Genomic DNA, 12930 nt, shown 5'->3' on the forward strand with positions numbered 1-12930 from the left:
AAATGCTACAGCCTACCTGAGCATTGTTTCTGACCATGTCCATCCCTATTTGACCACCATGTACCCATCCTCTGATGGCTACTTCCAGCAGGATAATGCACCATGTCACAAAGGTCGAATCATTTCAAATTGGTTTCTTGAACATGACAATGAGTTCACTGTACTAAACTGGCCCCCACAGTCACCAGATCTCAACCCAATAGAGCATCTTTGGGATGTGGTGGAACGGGAGCTTCGTGCCCTGGATGTGCATCCCACAAATCTCCATCAACTGCAAGATGCTATCCTATCAATATGGGCCAACATTTCTAAAGAATGCTTTCAGCACCTTGTTGAAGCAATGCCACATAGAATTAAAGCAGTTCTGAAGGCGAAAGGGGGTCAAACACAGTATTAGTATGGTGTTCCTAATAATCCTTTAGGTGAGTTCATCGTAGCTCTTAATACTCTCTTTCTGTCTGGAGGAGATATAATTGAAGTATTGTACACGTACCCGGCTACTTTCAACACCCATTGCTGCACTGATATTTTTCCCTCCATTTTTCTTTATCCATTTTTTTTTTGCTGGAAGTTCCGTCAATACCCGTCAGCCTTTAAGAGACATCATGCAGCCAGGCCTCTTGGCTTGCGGCCACACCGTCCTGAACGCGCCCAATCTCATCAGATCTCGGAAGCTAAACGGGGCAAGGGCTCGTCAGTACTTGGATGGGTGACCTCCTGGAGATATCAGGTGCTGCAAGTTATTTCGTCTCCTGGGTAACTTTATCGTAGCTCTAAATACTCTCTTTCTGTCTGGAGGAGATATAATTGAAGAATTGTACACATACCCGGCTACTTTCAACACCCTTTGCTGCACTGATATTTTTCCCTCCATTTTTCTTTTTTCTTTTTTATTTAGCTGGAAGTTCCGTCAATACCCTCCAGCCTTTAAGAGACATCATGCAGCCAGGCATCTCGGCTTGCGGCCACACCATCCTGAACGCGCCCGATCTCGTCAGATCTCGGAAGCTAAACGGGGCAGGACCTGGACAGTACATGAAAGTGAGACCTCCTGGAAATACCTGGTGCTGCAAGCTTTTACGTCTCCTGGGTAACTTTATCGTAGCTCTTAATACTCTCTATCTGTCTGGAGGAGATATAATTGAAGTATTGTACACGTACCCAGCTACTGTCAACACCATTTGCTGCACTGATATTTTTCCATCCATTTTTCTTTTTTTTTTTTTTTTTTGCTGGAAGTTCCGTCAATACCCGCCAACCTTTAAGAGACATCATGCAGCCAGGCCTCTCGGCTTGCGGCCACACCGTCCTGAATGCGCCCGATCTCGTCAGATCTCGGAAGCTAAACGGGGCAGGGCCTGGTCAGTACTTGGATGGGAGACCTCCTAGAAATACCAGGTGCTGCAAGCTTTTTACGTCTCCTGGGTAACTTCATCGTAGCTCTTAATACTCTCTTTCTGTCTCCAGGAGATATAATTGAAGAATTGTACACGTACCCGGCTACTTTCAACACCCTTTGCTGCACTGGTATTTTTCCCTCTATTTTTCTTTTTTTTTTTTGCTGGCAGTTATGTCAATACCCGCCAGCCTTTAAGAGACATCATGCAGCCAGGCATCTCGGCTTGCGGCCACACCATCCTGAACGCGCCCGATCTCGTCAGATCTTGGAAGCTAAACGGGGCAGGACCTGGTCAGTACTTGAATGTGAGACATCCTGGAAATACCTGGTGCTGCAAGCTTTTACGTCTCCTGGGTAACTTTATCATAGCTCTTAATACTCTCTTTCAGTCTGGAGGAGATATAATTGAAGAATTGTACACGTACCCGGCTACTTTCAACAGCCTTTGCTGCACTGATATTTTTCCCTCCATTTTTCTTTTTATTTTATTTTTTTGCTGGAAGTTCCGTCAATATCCGCCAGCCTTTAAGAGACATCATGCAGCCAGGCCTCTTGGCTTGTAGTCACACCGTCCTGAACGCGCCCGATCATATCAGATTTCGGAAGCTAAACGGGGCAGGGCCTGGTCAGTACTTGGATGTGTGACCTCCTGGAAATACCAGGTGCTGCAAGCTTTTTACGTCTCCTGGGTAACTTCATCGTAGCTCTTAATACTCTCTTTCTTTCTCCAGGAGATATAATTGAAGAATTGTACACGTACCCGACTACTTTCAACACCCTGTGCTGCACTGGTATATTTCCCTCTATTTTTCTTTTTTTTTTTTGCTGGCAGTTCCGTCAATACCCGCCAGCCTTTAAGAGACATCATGCAGCCAGGCATCTCGGCTTGCGGCCACACCATCCTGAACGCGCCCGATCTCGTCAGATCTCGGAAGCTAAACGGGGCAGGACCTGGTCAGTACATGAATGTGAGACCTCCTGGAAATACCTGGTGCTGCAAGCTTTTACTTCTCCTGGGTAACTTTATCGTAGCTCTTAATACTCTCTATCTGTCTGGAGGAGATATAATTGAAGTATTGTACACGTACCCGGCTACTTTCAAAACCCATTACTGCACTGATATTTTTCCCTCCATTTTTCTTTTTCTTTTTTTTTTTTTTTTTTTTTTTGCTGGAAGTTCCGTCAATACCCGCCAGCCATTAAGAGACATCATGTAGCCAGGCCTCTCGGCTTGCGGCCACACCGTCCTGAATGCGCCCGATCTCGTCGGATCTCGGAAGCTAAACGGGGCAGGGCCTGGTCAGTACTTGGATGGGAGACCTCCTAGAAATACCAGGTGCTGCAAGCTTTTTACGTCTCCTGGGTAACTTCATCGTAGCTCTTAATACTCTCTTTCTGTCTCCAGGAGATATAATTGAAGAATTGTACACGTACCCGGCTACTTTCAACACCCTTTGCTGCACTGGTATATTTCCCTCTATTTTTCTTTTTTTTTTTTGCTGGCAGTTCTGTCAATACCCGCCAGCCTTTAAGAGACATCATGCAGCCAGGCATCTCGGCTTGCGGCCACACCATCCTGAACGCGCCCGATCTCGTCAGATCTCGGAAGCTAAACGGGGCAGGACCTGGTCAGTACATGAATGTGAGACCTCCTGGAAATACCTAGTGCTGCAAGCTTTTACGTCTCCTGGGTAACTTTATCGTAGCTCTTAATACTCTCTCTCTGTCTGGAGGAGATATAATTGAAGTATTGTACACGTACCCGGCTACTGTCAACACCCTTTGCTGCACTGATATTTTTCCATCCATTTTTCTTTTTTCTTTTTTTCTTTTATTTTTTTGCTGGAAGTTCCGTCAATACCCGCCAACCTTTAAGAGACATCATGCAGCCAGGGCTTTCGGCTTGTGGACACACCGTCCTGAATGCGCCCGATCTCGTCTGATCTCGGAAGCTAAACGGTGCAGGGCCTGGTCAGTACTTGGATGGGAGACCTCCTAGAAATACCAGGTGCTGCAAGCTTTTTACGTCTCCTGGGTAACTTCATCGTAGCTCTTAATACTCTCTTTCTGTCTCCAGGAGATATAATTGAAGAATTGTACACGTACCCGGCTACTTTCAACACCCTTTGCTGCACTGGTATATTTCCCTCTATTTTTCTTTTTTTTTTTTGCTGGCAGTTCCGTCAATACCCGCCAGCCTTTAAGAGACATCATGCAGCCAGACATCTCGGCTTGCGGCCACACCGTCCTGAACGCGCCCGATCTTGTCAGATCTCGGAAGCTAAACGGGGCAGGGCCTGGTCAGTACTTAAATGTGAGACCTCCTGGAAATACCAGGTGCTGCCAGCTTTTTACGTCTCCTGGGGAACTTCATCGTAGCTCTTAATACTCTCTTTCTGTCTGGAGAAGATATAATTGAAGAATTGTACACGTACCCGGCTACTTTCAACACCCTTTGCTGCACTGGTATTTTTCCCTCTATTTTTCTTTTTTTTTTTTGCTGGCAGTTCCGTCAATACCCGCCAGCCTTTAAGAGACATCATGCAGCCAGGCATCTTGGCTTGCGGCCACACCATCCTGAACGCGCCCGATCTCGTCAGATCTCGGAAGCTAAACGGGGCAGGGCCTGGTCAGTACTTGGATGGGAGACCTCCTAGAAATACCAGGTGCTGCAAGCTTTTTACGTCTCCTGGGTAACTTCATCGTAGCTCTTAATACTCTCTATCTGTCCGGAGGAGATATAATTTAAGTATTGTACACGTACCCAGCTACTGTCAACACCCTTTGCTGCACTGATATTTTTCCATCCATTTTTTTTTTTTTTTTTTTTTTTTTTTTTGCTTGAAGTTCTGTCAATACCCGCCAGCCTTTAAGAGACATCATGCAGCCAGGCCTCTTGGCTTGTAGTCACACCGTCCTGAACGCGCCCGATCATATCAGATTTCGGAAGCTAAACGGGGCAGGGCCTGGTCAGTACTTGGATGTGTGACCTCCTGGAAATACCAGGTGCTGCAAGCTTTTTACTTCTCCTGGGTAACTTCATCGTAGCTCTTAATACTCTCTTTCTTTCTCCAGGAGATATAATTGAAGAATTGTACACGTACCCGGCTACTTTCAACACCCTGTGCTGCACTGGTATATTTCCCTCTATTTTTCTTTTTTTTTTTTGCTGGCAGTTCCGTCAATACCCGCCAGCCTTTAAGAGACATCATGCAGCCAGGCATCTCGGCTTGCGGCCACACCATCCTGAACGCGCCCGATCTCGTCAGATCTCGGAAGCTAAACGGGGCAGGACCTGGTCAGTACATGAATGTGAGACCTCCTGGAAATACCTGGTGCTGCAAGCTTTTACGTCTCCTGGGTAACTTTATCGTAGCTCTTAATACTCTCTATCTGTCTGGAGGAGATATAATTGAAGTATTGTACACGTACCCGGCTACTTTCAAAACCCATTACTGGACTGATATTTTTCCCTCCATTTTTCTTTTTCTTTTTTTTTTTTTTTTTTTTTTGCTGGAAGTTCCGTCAATACCCGCCAGCCATTAAGAGACATCATGTAGCCAGGCTTCTCGGCTTGCGGCCACACCGTCCTGAATGCGCCCGATCTCGTCAGATCTCGGAAGCTAAACGGGGCAGGGCCTGGTCAGTACTTGGATGGGAGACCTCCTAGAAATACCAGGTGCTGCAAGCTTTTTACGTCTCCTGGGTAACTTCATCGTAGCTCTTAATACTCTCTTTCTGTCTGGAGGAGATATAATTGAAGAATTGTACACGTACTAGGCTACTTTCAACAGCCTTTGCTGCACTGATATTTTTCCCTCCATTTTTCTTTTTATTTTATTTTTTTGCTGGAAGTTCCGTCAATATCCGCCAGCCTTTAAGAGACATCATGCAGCCAAGCCTCTTGGCTTGTAGTCACACCGTCCTGAACGCGCCCGATCATATCAGTTTTCGGAAGCTAAACGGGGCAGGGCCTGGTCAGTACTTGGATGTGTGACCTCCTGGAAATACCAGGTGCTGCAAGCTTTTTACGTCTCCTGGGTAACTTCATCGTAGCTCTTAATACTCTCTATCTGTCCGGAGGAGATATAATTTAAGTATTGTACACGTACCCAGCTACTGTCAACACCCTTTGCTGCACTGATATTTTTCCATCCATTTTTTTTTTTTTTTTTTTTTTTTTTTTTGCTTGAAGTTCTGTCAATACCCGCCAACCTTTAAGAGACATCATGCAGCCAGGCGTCTCGGCTTGCGGCCACACCATCCTGAACTCGCCCGATCTCGTCAGATCTTGGAAGCTAAACGGGGCAGGACCTGGTCGGTACATGAATGTGAGACCTCCTGGAAATACCTGGTGCTGCAAGCTTTTACGTCTCCTGGGTAACTTTATCGTAGCTCTTAATACTCTCTATCTGTCTGGATGGAGATATAATTGAAGTATTGTACACGTACCCAGCTACTGTCAACACCCTTTGCTGCACTGATATTTTTCCATCCATTTTTCTTTTTTTTTTTTTTTTTCTGCTGGAAGTTCCGTCAATACCCGCCAACCTTTAAGAGACATAATGCAGCCAGGCCTCTCGGCTTGCGGCCACACCGTCCTGAATGCGCCCGATCTCGTCAGATCTCGGAAGCTAAACGGGGCAGGGCCTGGTCAGTACTTGGATGGGAGACCTCCTAGAAATACCAGGTGCTGCAAGCCTTTTACGTCTCCTGGGTAACTTCATCGTAGCTCTTAATACTCTCTATCTGTCCAGAGGAGATATAATTTAAGTATTGTACACGTACCCAGCTACTGTCAACACCCTTTGCTGCACTGATATTTTTCCATCCATTTTTTTTTTTTAATTTTTTTTTTTTTTTTGCTTGAAGTTCTGTCAATACCCGCCAACCTTTAAGAGACATCATGCAGCCAGGCATCTTGGCTTGCGGCCACACCATCCTGAACGTGCCCGATCTCGTCAGATCTCGGAAGCTAAACGGGGCAGGACCTGGTCAGTACATGAATGTGAGACCTCCTGGAAATACCTGGTGCTGCAAGCTTTTACGTCTCCTGGGTAACTTTATCGTAGCTCTTAATACTCTCTATCTGTCTGGAGGAGATATAATTGAAGTATTGTACACGTACCCAGCTACTGTCAACATCCTTTGCTGCACTGATATTTTTCCATTCATTTTTCTTTTTTTTTTTTTTTTTCTGCTGGAAGTTCCGTCAATACCCGCCAACCTTTAAGAGACATAATGCAGCCAGGCCTCTCGGCTTGCGGCCACACCGTCCTGAATGCGCCCGATCTCGTCAGATCTCGGAAGCTAAACGGGGCAGGGCCTGGTCAGTACTTGGATGGGAGACCTCCTAGAAATACCAGGTGCTGCAAGCCTTTTACGTCTCCTGGGTAACTTCATCGTAGCTCTTAATACTCTCTTTCTGTCTCCAGGAGATATAATTGAAGAATTGTACACGTACTAGGCTACTTTCAACACCCTTTGCTGCACTGGTATATTTCCCTCTATTTTTTTTTTTTTTTTTTGCTGGCAGTTCCGTCAATACCCGCCAGCCTTTAAGAGACATCATGCAGCCAGGGCTTTCGTCTTGCGGCCACACCGTCCTGAACGCGCCCGATCTCGTCAGATCTCGGAAGCTAAACGGTGCAGGGCCTGGTCAGTACTTGGATGGGAGACCTCCTAGAAATACCAGGTGCTGCAAGCTTTTTACGTCTCCTGGGTAACTTCATCGTAACTCTTAATACTCTCTATCTGTCTGGAGGAGATATAATTGAAGTATTGTACACGTACCCAGCTACTGTCAACACCATTTGCTGCACTGATATTTTTCCATCCATTTTTCTTTTTTCTTTTTTTCTTTTATTTTTTTGCTGGAAGTTCCGTCAATACCCGCCAACCTTTAAGAGACATCATGCAGCCAGGGCTTTCGGCTTGTGGACACACCGTCCTGAATGCGCCCGATCTCGTCAGATCTCGGAAGCTAAACGGTGCAGGGCCTGGTCAGTACTTGGATGGGAGACCTTCTAGAAATACCAGGTGCTGCAAGCTTTTTACGTCTCCTGGGTAACTTCATCGTAGCTCTTAATACTCTCTTTCTGTCTCCAGGAGATATAATTGAAGAATTGTACACGTACCCGGCTACTTTCAACACCCTTTGCTGCACTGGTATATTTCCCTCTATTTTTCTTTTTTTTTTTTGCTGGCAGTTCCGTCAATACCCGCCAGCCTTTAAGAGACATCATGCAGCCAGACATCTCGGCTTGCGGCCACACCGTCCTGAACGCGCCCGATCTTGTCAGATCTCGGAAGCTAAACGGGGCAGGACCTGGTCAGTACTTAAATGTGAGACCTCCTGGAAATACCAGGTGCTGCCAGCTTTTTACGTCTCCTGGGGAACTTCATCGTAGCTCTTAATACTCTCTTTCTGTCTGGAGAAGATATAATTGAAGAATTGTACACGTACCCGGCTACTTTCAACACCCTTTGCTGCACTGGTATTTTTCCCTCTATTTTTCTTTTTTTTTTTTGCTGGCAGTTCCGTCAATACCCGCCAGCCTTTAAGAGACATCATGCAGCCAGGCATCTTGGCTTGCGGCCACACCATCCTGAACGCGCCCGATCTCGTCAGATCTCGGAAGCTAAACGGGGCAGGGCCTGGTCAGTACTTGGATGGGAGACCTCCTAGAAATACCAGGTGCTGCAAGCTTTTTACGTCTCCTGGGTAACTTCATCGTAGCTCTTAATACTCTCTATCTGTCCGGAGGAGATATAATTTAAGTATTGTACACGTACCCAGCTACTGTCAACACCCTTTGCTGCACTGATATTTTTCCATCCATTTTTTTTTTTTTTTTTTTTTTTTTTTTGCTTGAAGTTCTGTCAATACCCGCCAACCTTTAAGAGACATCATGCAGCCAGGCGTCTCGGCTTGCGGCCACACCATCCTGAACTCGCCCGATCTCGTCAGATCTTGGAAGCTAAACGGGGCAGGACCTGGTCGGTACATGAATGTGAGACCTCCTGGAAATACCTGGTGCTGCAAGCTTTTACGTCTCCTGGGTAACTTTATCGTAGCTCTTAATACTCTCTATCTGTCTGGATGGAGATATAATTGAAGTATTGTACACGTACCCAGCTACTGTCAACACCCTTTGCTGCACTGATATTTTTCCATCCATTTTTCTTTTTTTTTTTTTTTTTCTGCTGGAAGTTCCGTCAATACCCGCCAACCTTTAAGAGACATAATGCAGCCAGGCCTCTGGGCTTGCGGCCACACCGTCCTGAATGCGCCCGATCTCGTCAGATCTCGGAAGCTAAACGGGGCAGGGCCTGGTCAGTACTTGGATGGGAGACCTCCTAGAAATACCAGGTGATGCAAGCCTTTTACGTCTCCTGGGTAACTTCATCGTAGCTCTTAATACTCTCTATCTGTCCAGAGGAGATATAATTTAAGTATTGTACACGTACCCAGCTACTGTCAACATCCTTTGCTGCACTGATATTTTTCCATCCATTTTTCTTTTTTTTTTTTTTTTCTGCTGGAAGTTCCGTCAATACCCGCCAACCTTTAAGAGACATAATGCAGCCAGGCCTCTCGGCTTGCGGCCACACCGTCCTGAATGCGCCCGATCTCGTCAGATATCGGAAGCTAAACGGGGCAGGGCCTGGTCAGTACTTGGATGGGAGACCTCCTAGAAATACCAGGTGCTGCAAGCCTTTTACGTCTCCTGGGTAACTTCATCGTAGCTCTTAATACTCTCTTTCTGTCTCCAGGAGATATAATTGAAGAATTGTACACGTACTAGGCTACTTTCAACACCCTTTGCTGCACTGGTATATTTCCCTCTATTTTTCTTTTTTTTTTTTGCTGGCAGTTCCGTCAATACCCGCCAGCCTTTAAGAGACATCATGCAGCCAGGCATCTCGGCTTGCGGCCACACCATCCTGAACGTGCCCGATCTCGTCAGATCTCGGAAGCTAAACGGGGCAGGACCTGGTCAGTACATGAATGTGAGACCTCCTGGAAATACCTGGTGCTGCAAGCTTTTACGTCTCCTGGGTAACTTTATCGTAGCTCTTAATACTCTCTATCTGTCTGGAGGAGATATAATTGAAGTATTGTACACGTACCCAGCTACTGTCAACATCCTTTGCTGCACTGATATTTTTCCATCCATTTTTTTTTTTTTTTTTTTTGCTGGCAGTTCCGTCAATACCCGCCAGCCTTTAAGAGACATCATGCAGCCAGGGCTTTCGGCTTGCGGCCACACCGTCCTGAACGCGCCCGATCTCGTCAGATCTCGGAAGCTAAACGGTGCAGGGCCTGGTCAGTACTTAAATGTGAGACCTCCTGGAAATACCAGGTGCTGCCAGCTTTTTACGTCTCCTGGGTAACTTCATCGTAGCTCTTAATACTCTCTTTCTGTCTGGAGAAGATATAATTGAAGAATTTACACGTACCCGGCTACTTTCAACACCCTTTGCTGCACTGGTATTTTTCCCTCTATTTTTCTTTTTTTTTTTTGCTGGCAGTTCCGTCAATACCCGCCAGCCTTTAAGAGACATCATGCAGCCAGGCATCTTGGCTTGCGGCCACACCATCCTGAACGCGCCCGATCTCGTCAGATCTCGGAAGCTAAACGGGGCAGGGCCTGGTCAGTACTTGGATGGGAGACCTCCTAGAAATACCAGGTGCTGCAAGCTTTTTACGTCTCCTGGGTAACTTCATCGTAGCTCTTAATACTCTCTATCTGTCCGGAGGAGATATAATTTAAGTATTGTACACGTACCCAGCTACTGTCAACACCCTTTTGCTGCACTGATATTTTTCCATCCATTTTTTTTTTTTTTTTTTTTTTTTTTTTGCTTGAAGTTCTGTCAATACCCGCCAACCTTTAAGAGACATCATGCAGCCAGGCGTCTCGGCTTGCGGCCACACCATCCTGATCTCGCCCGATCTCGTCAGATCTTGGAAGCTAAACGGGGCAGGACCTGGTCGGTACATGAATGTGAGACCTCCTAGAAATACCAGGTGCTGCAAGCCTTTTACGTCTCCTGGGTAACTTCATCGTAGCTCTTAATACTCTCTATCTGTCCAGAGGAGATATAATTTAAGTATTGTACACGTACCCAGCTACTGTCAACACCCTTTGCTGCACTGATATTTTTCCATCCATTTTTTTTTTTTTATTTATTTTTTTTTTTGCTTGAAGTTCTGTCAATACCCGCCAACCTTTAAGAGACATCATGCAGCCAGGCATCTCGGCTTGCGGCCACACCATCCTGAACGTGCCCGATCTCGTCAGATCTCGGAAGCTAAACGGGGCAGGACCTGGTCAGTACATGAATGTGAGACCTCCTGGAAATACCTGGTGCTGCAAGCTTTTACGTCTCCTGGGTAACTTTATCGTAGCTCTTAATACTCTCTATCTGTCTGGAGGAGATATAATTGAAGTATTGTACACGTACCCAGCTACTGTCAACATCCTTTGCTGCACTGATATTTTTCCATCCATTTTTCTTTTTTTTTTTTTTTTTTTGCTGGAAGTTCCGTCAATACCCGCCAACCTTTAAGAGACATAATGCAGCCAGGCCTCTCGGCTTGCGGCCACACCGTCCTGAATGCGCCCGATCTCGTCAGATCTCGGAAGCTAAACGGGGCAGGGCCTGGTCAGTACTTGGATGGGAGACCTCCTAGATATACCAGGTGCTGCAAGCCTTTTACGTCTCCTGGGTAACTTCATCGTAGCTCTTAATACTCTCTTTCTGTCTCCAGGAGATATAATTGAAGAATTGTACACGTACTAGGCTACTTTCAACACCCTTTGCTGCTCTGGTATATTTCCCTCTATTTTTCTTTTTTTTTTTTGCTGGCAGTTCCGTCAATACCCGCCAACCTTTAAGAGACATCATGCAGCCAGGCATCTTGGCTTGCGGCCACACCATCCTCAACGCTCCCGATCTCGTCAGATCTCGGAAGCTAAACGGGGCAGGGCCTGGTCAGTACTTGGATGGGAGACCTCCTAGAAATACCAGGTGCTGCAAGCTTTTTACGTCTCCTGGGTAACTTTATCGTAGCTCTTAATACTCTCTATCTGTCTGGAGGAGATATAATTGAAGTATTGTACACGTACCCAGCTACTGTCAACACCCTTTGCTGCACTGATATTTTTCCATCCATTTTTCTTTTTTTTTTTTTTTTTTGCTGGAAGTTCCGTCAATACCCGCCAACCTTTAAGAGACATAATGCAGCCAGGCCTCTCGGCTTGCGGCCACACCGTCCTGAATGCGCCCGATCTCGTCAGATCTCGGAAGCTAAACGGGGCAGGGCCTGGTCAGTACTTGGATGGGAGACCTCCTAGAAATACCAGGTGCTGCAAGCCTTTTACGTCTCCTGGGTAACTTCATCGTAGCTCTTAATACTCTCTTTCTGTCTCCAGGAGATATAATTGAAGAATTGTACACGTACTAGGCTACTTTCAACACCCTTTGCTGCACTGGTATATTTCCCTCTATTTTTCTTTTTTTTTTTTGCTGGCAGTTCCGTCAATACCCGCCAGCCTTTAAGAGACATCATGCAGCCAGGCATCTCGGCTTGCGGCCACACCATCCTGAACGTGCCCGATCTCGTCAGATCTCGGAAGCTAAACGGGGCAGGACCTGGTCAGTACATGAATGTGAGACCTCCTGGAAATACCTGGTGCTGCAAGCTTTTACGTCTCCTGGGTAACTTTATCGTAGCTCTTAATACTCTCTATCTGTCTGGAGGAGATATAATTGAAGTATTGTACACGTACCCAGCTACTGTCAACATCCTTTGCTGCACTGATATTTTTCCATCCATTTTTTTTTTTTTTTTTTTTTGCTGGACGTTCCGTCAATACCCGCCAGCCTTTAAGAGACATCATGCAACCAGGCCTCTCGGTTTGCGGACACACAGTCCTGAACCCGCCCGATCTCGGAAGATCTCGGAAACTAAATGGGGCAGGGCCTGGTCAGTACTTGGATGGGAGACCTTCTGGAAATACCAGATGCTGCCAGCTTTTTACGTCTCCTGGGGAACTTCATCGTAGCTCTTAATACTCTCTTTCTGTCTGGAGAATATATAATTGAAGAATTGTACACGTACCCGGCTACTTTCAACACCCATCTGCTGCACTGGTATTTTCCCCTCTATTTTTCTTTTTTTTTTTGGCTGGCAGTTCCGTCAATACCCGCCAGCCTTTAAGAGACATCATGCAGCCAGGCATCTCGGCTTGCAGCCACACCATCCTGAACGCGCCCGATCTCGTCAGATCTCGGAAGCTAAACGGGGCAGGACCTGGTCAGTACATGAATGTGAGACCTCCTGGAAATACCTCGTGCTGCAAGCTTTTACGTCTCCTGGGTAACTTTATCGTAGCTCTTAATACTCTCTATCTGTCTGGAGGAGATTTAATTGAAGTATTGTACACGTACCCAGCTACTGTCAACACCCTTTGCTGCACTGATATTTTTCCATCCATTTTTTTTTTTTTTTTTTTCTGGAA

At 46.2% G+C, this 12930-nt stretch overlaps 13 non-coding genes and 23 pseudogenes across 13 annotated transcripts; all 36 read left to right on the top strand.

Annotated features, from left to right (window-relative positions):
* The first annotated feature begins 623 nt into the window (after positions 1–623).
* LOC136738528 (uncharacterized) lies at positions 624–742 on the top strand (annotated as a pseudogene).
* A 215-nt stretch (positions 743–957) lies between these two features.
* On the top strand, positions 958–1076 carry LOC136738457 (uncharacterized; annotated as a pseudogene).
* A 215-nt stretch (positions 1077–1291) lies between these two features.
* On the top strand, positions 1292–1410 carry LOC136738346 (5S ribosomal RNA). The gene has a single exon (XR_010812624.1). It is a non-coding gene; the product is annotated as a 5S ribosomal RNA (ribosomal RNA).
* A 210-nt stretch (positions 1411–1620) lies between these two features.
* On the top strand, positions 1621–1739 carry LOC136738479 (uncharacterized; annotated as a pseudogene).
* Positions 1740–1954: 215 nt separating this feature from the next.
* Positions 1955–2073, top strand: LOC136738429 (uncharacterized; annotated as a pseudogene).
* Positions 2074–2283: 210 nt separating this feature from the next.
* Positions 2284–2402, top strand: LOC136738397 (uncharacterized; annotated as a pseudogene).
* Positions 2403–2628: 226 nt separating this feature from the next.
* LOC136738565 (5S ribosomal RNA) lies at positions 2629–2747 on the top strand. The gene has a single exon (XR_010812647.1). It is a non-coding gene; the product is annotated as a 5S ribosomal RNA (ribosomal RNA).
* Positions 2748–2957: 210 nt separating this feature from the next.
* LOC136738467 (uncharacterized) lies at positions 2958–3076 on the top strand (annotated as a pseudogene).
* A 224-nt stretch (positions 3077–3300) lies between these two features.
* Positions 3301–3419, top strand: LOC136738383 (uncharacterized; annotated as a pseudogene).
* A 210-nt stretch (positions 3420–3629) lies between these two features.
* On the top strand, positions 3630–3748 carry LOC136738443 (uncharacterized; annotated as a pseudogene).
* A 210-nt stretch (positions 3749–3958) lies between these two features.
* Positions 3959–4077, top strand: LOC136738369 (5S ribosomal RNA). Its single transcript, XR_010812626.1, has one exon. It is a non-coding gene; the product is annotated as a 5S ribosomal RNA (ribosomal RNA).
* Positions 4078–4298: 221 nt separating this feature from the next.
* Positions 4299–4417, top strand: LOC136738430 (uncharacterized; annotated as a pseudogene).
* Positions 4418–4627: 210 nt separating this feature from the next.
* LOC136738398 (uncharacterized) lies at positions 4628–4746 on the top strand (annotated as a pseudogene).
* Positions 4747–4971: 225 nt separating this feature from the next.
* On the top strand, positions 4972–5090 carry LOC136738357 (5S ribosomal RNA). Its single transcript, XR_010812625.1, has one exon. It is a non-coding gene; the product is annotated as a 5S ribosomal RNA (ribosomal RNA).
* Positions 5091–5306: 216 nt separating this feature from the next.
* Positions 5307–5425, top strand: LOC136738486 (uncharacterized; annotated as a pseudogene).
* A 221-nt stretch (positions 5426–5646) lies between these two features.
* Positions 5647–5765, top strand: LOC136738505 (uncharacterized; annotated as a pseudogene).
* Positions 5766–5982: 217 nt separating this feature from the next.
* Positions 5983–6101, top strand: LOC136738595 (5S ribosomal RNA). The gene has a single exon (XR_010812674.1). It is a non-coding gene; the product is annotated as a 5S ribosomal RNA (ribosomal RNA).
* A 222-nt stretch (positions 6102–6323) lies between these two features.
* On the top strand, positions 6324–6442 carry LOC136738433 (uncharacterized; annotated as a pseudogene).
* A 216-nt stretch (positions 6443–6658) lies between these two features.
* LOC136738300 (5S ribosomal RNA) lies at positions 6659–6777 on the top strand. Its single transcript, XR_010812602.1, has one exon. It is a non-coding gene; the product is annotated as a 5S ribosomal RNA (ribosomal RNA).
* A 210-nt stretch (positions 6778–6987) lies between these two features.
* On the top strand, positions 6988–7106 carry LOC136738328 (uncharacterized; annotated as a pseudogene).
* Positions 7107–7331: 225 nt separating this feature from the next.
* On the top strand, positions 7332–7450 carry LOC136738401 (uncharacterized; annotated as a pseudogene).
* Positions 7451–7660: 210 nt separating this feature from the next.
* Positions 7661–7779, top strand: LOC136738473 (uncharacterized; annotated as a pseudogene).
* Positions 7780–7989: 210 nt separating this feature from the next.
* Positions 7990–8108, top strand: LOC136738380 (5S ribosomal RNA). The gene has a single exon (XR_010812627.1). It is a non-coding gene; the product is annotated as a 5S ribosomal RNA (ribosomal RNA).
* Positions 8109–8328: 220 nt separating this feature from the next.
* On the top strand, positions 8329–8447 carry LOC136738506 (uncharacterized; annotated as a pseudogene).
* A 217-nt stretch (positions 8448–8664) lies between these two features.
* Positions 8665–8783, top strand: LOC136738598 (5S ribosomal RNA). Its single transcript, XR_010812677.1, has one exon. It is a non-coding gene; the product is annotated as a 5S ribosomal RNA (ribosomal RNA).
* A 216-nt stretch (positions 8784–8999) lies between these two features.
* Positions 9000–9118, top strand: LOC136738593 (5S ribosomal RNA). Its single transcript, XR_010812672.1, has one exon. It is a non-coding gene; the product is annotated as a 5S ribosomal RNA (ribosomal RNA).
* A 210-nt stretch (positions 9119–9328) lies between these two features.
* Positions 9329–9447, top strand: LOC136738434 (uncharacterized; annotated as a pseudogene).
* Positions 9448–9658: 211 nt separating this feature from the next.
* On the top strand, positions 9659–9777 carry LOC136738450 (uncharacterized; annotated as a pseudogene).
* Positions 9778–9986: 209 nt separating this feature from the next.
* LOC136738392 (5S ribosomal RNA) lies at positions 9987–10105 on the top strand. The gene has a single exon (XR_010812628.1). It is a non-coding gene; the product is annotated as a 5S ribosomal RNA (ribosomal RNA).
* Positions 10106–10326: 221 nt separating this feature from the next.
* On the top strand, positions 10327–10445 carry LOC136738535 (uncharacterized; annotated as a pseudogene).
* A 221-nt stretch (positions 10446–10666) lies between these two features.
* Positions 10667–10785, top strand: LOC136738435 (uncharacterized; annotated as a pseudogene).
* Positions 10786–11001: 216 nt separating this feature from the next.
* On the top strand, positions 11002–11120 carry LOC136738592 (5S ribosomal RNA). The gene has a single exon (XR_010812671.1). It is a non-coding gene; the product is annotated as a 5S ribosomal RNA (ribosomal RNA).
* Positions 11121–11330: 210 nt separating this feature from the next.
* LOC136738295 (5S ribosomal RNA) lies at positions 11331–11449 on the top strand. Its single transcript, XR_010812597.1, has one exon. It is a non-coding gene; the product is annotated as a 5S ribosomal RNA (ribosomal RNA).
* Positions 11450–11665: 216 nt separating this feature from the next.
* LOC136738311 (5S ribosomal RNA) lies at positions 11666–11784 on the top strand. The gene has a single exon (XR_010812613.1). It is a non-coding gene; the product is annotated as a 5S ribosomal RNA (ribosomal RNA).
* Positions 11785–11994: 210 nt separating this feature from the next.
* LOC136738436 (uncharacterized) lies at positions 11995–12113 on the top strand (annotated as a pseudogene).
* Positions 12114–12655: 542 nt separating this feature from the next.
* Positions 12656–12774, top strand: LOC136738490 (uncharacterized; annotated as a pseudogene).
* Positions 12775–12930: the final 156 nt, after the last annotated feature.

Source organism: Amia ocellicauda, unplaced genomic scaffold (assembly GCF_036373705.1).
Source record: "Amia ocellicauda isolate fAmiCal2 unplaced genomic scaffold, fAmiCal2.hap1 HAP1_SCAFFOLD_56, whole genome shotgun sequence".
NCBI classification, from domain to species: Eukaryota; Metazoa; Chordata; class Actinopteri; order Amiiformes; family Amiidae; genus Amia; species Amia ocellicauda.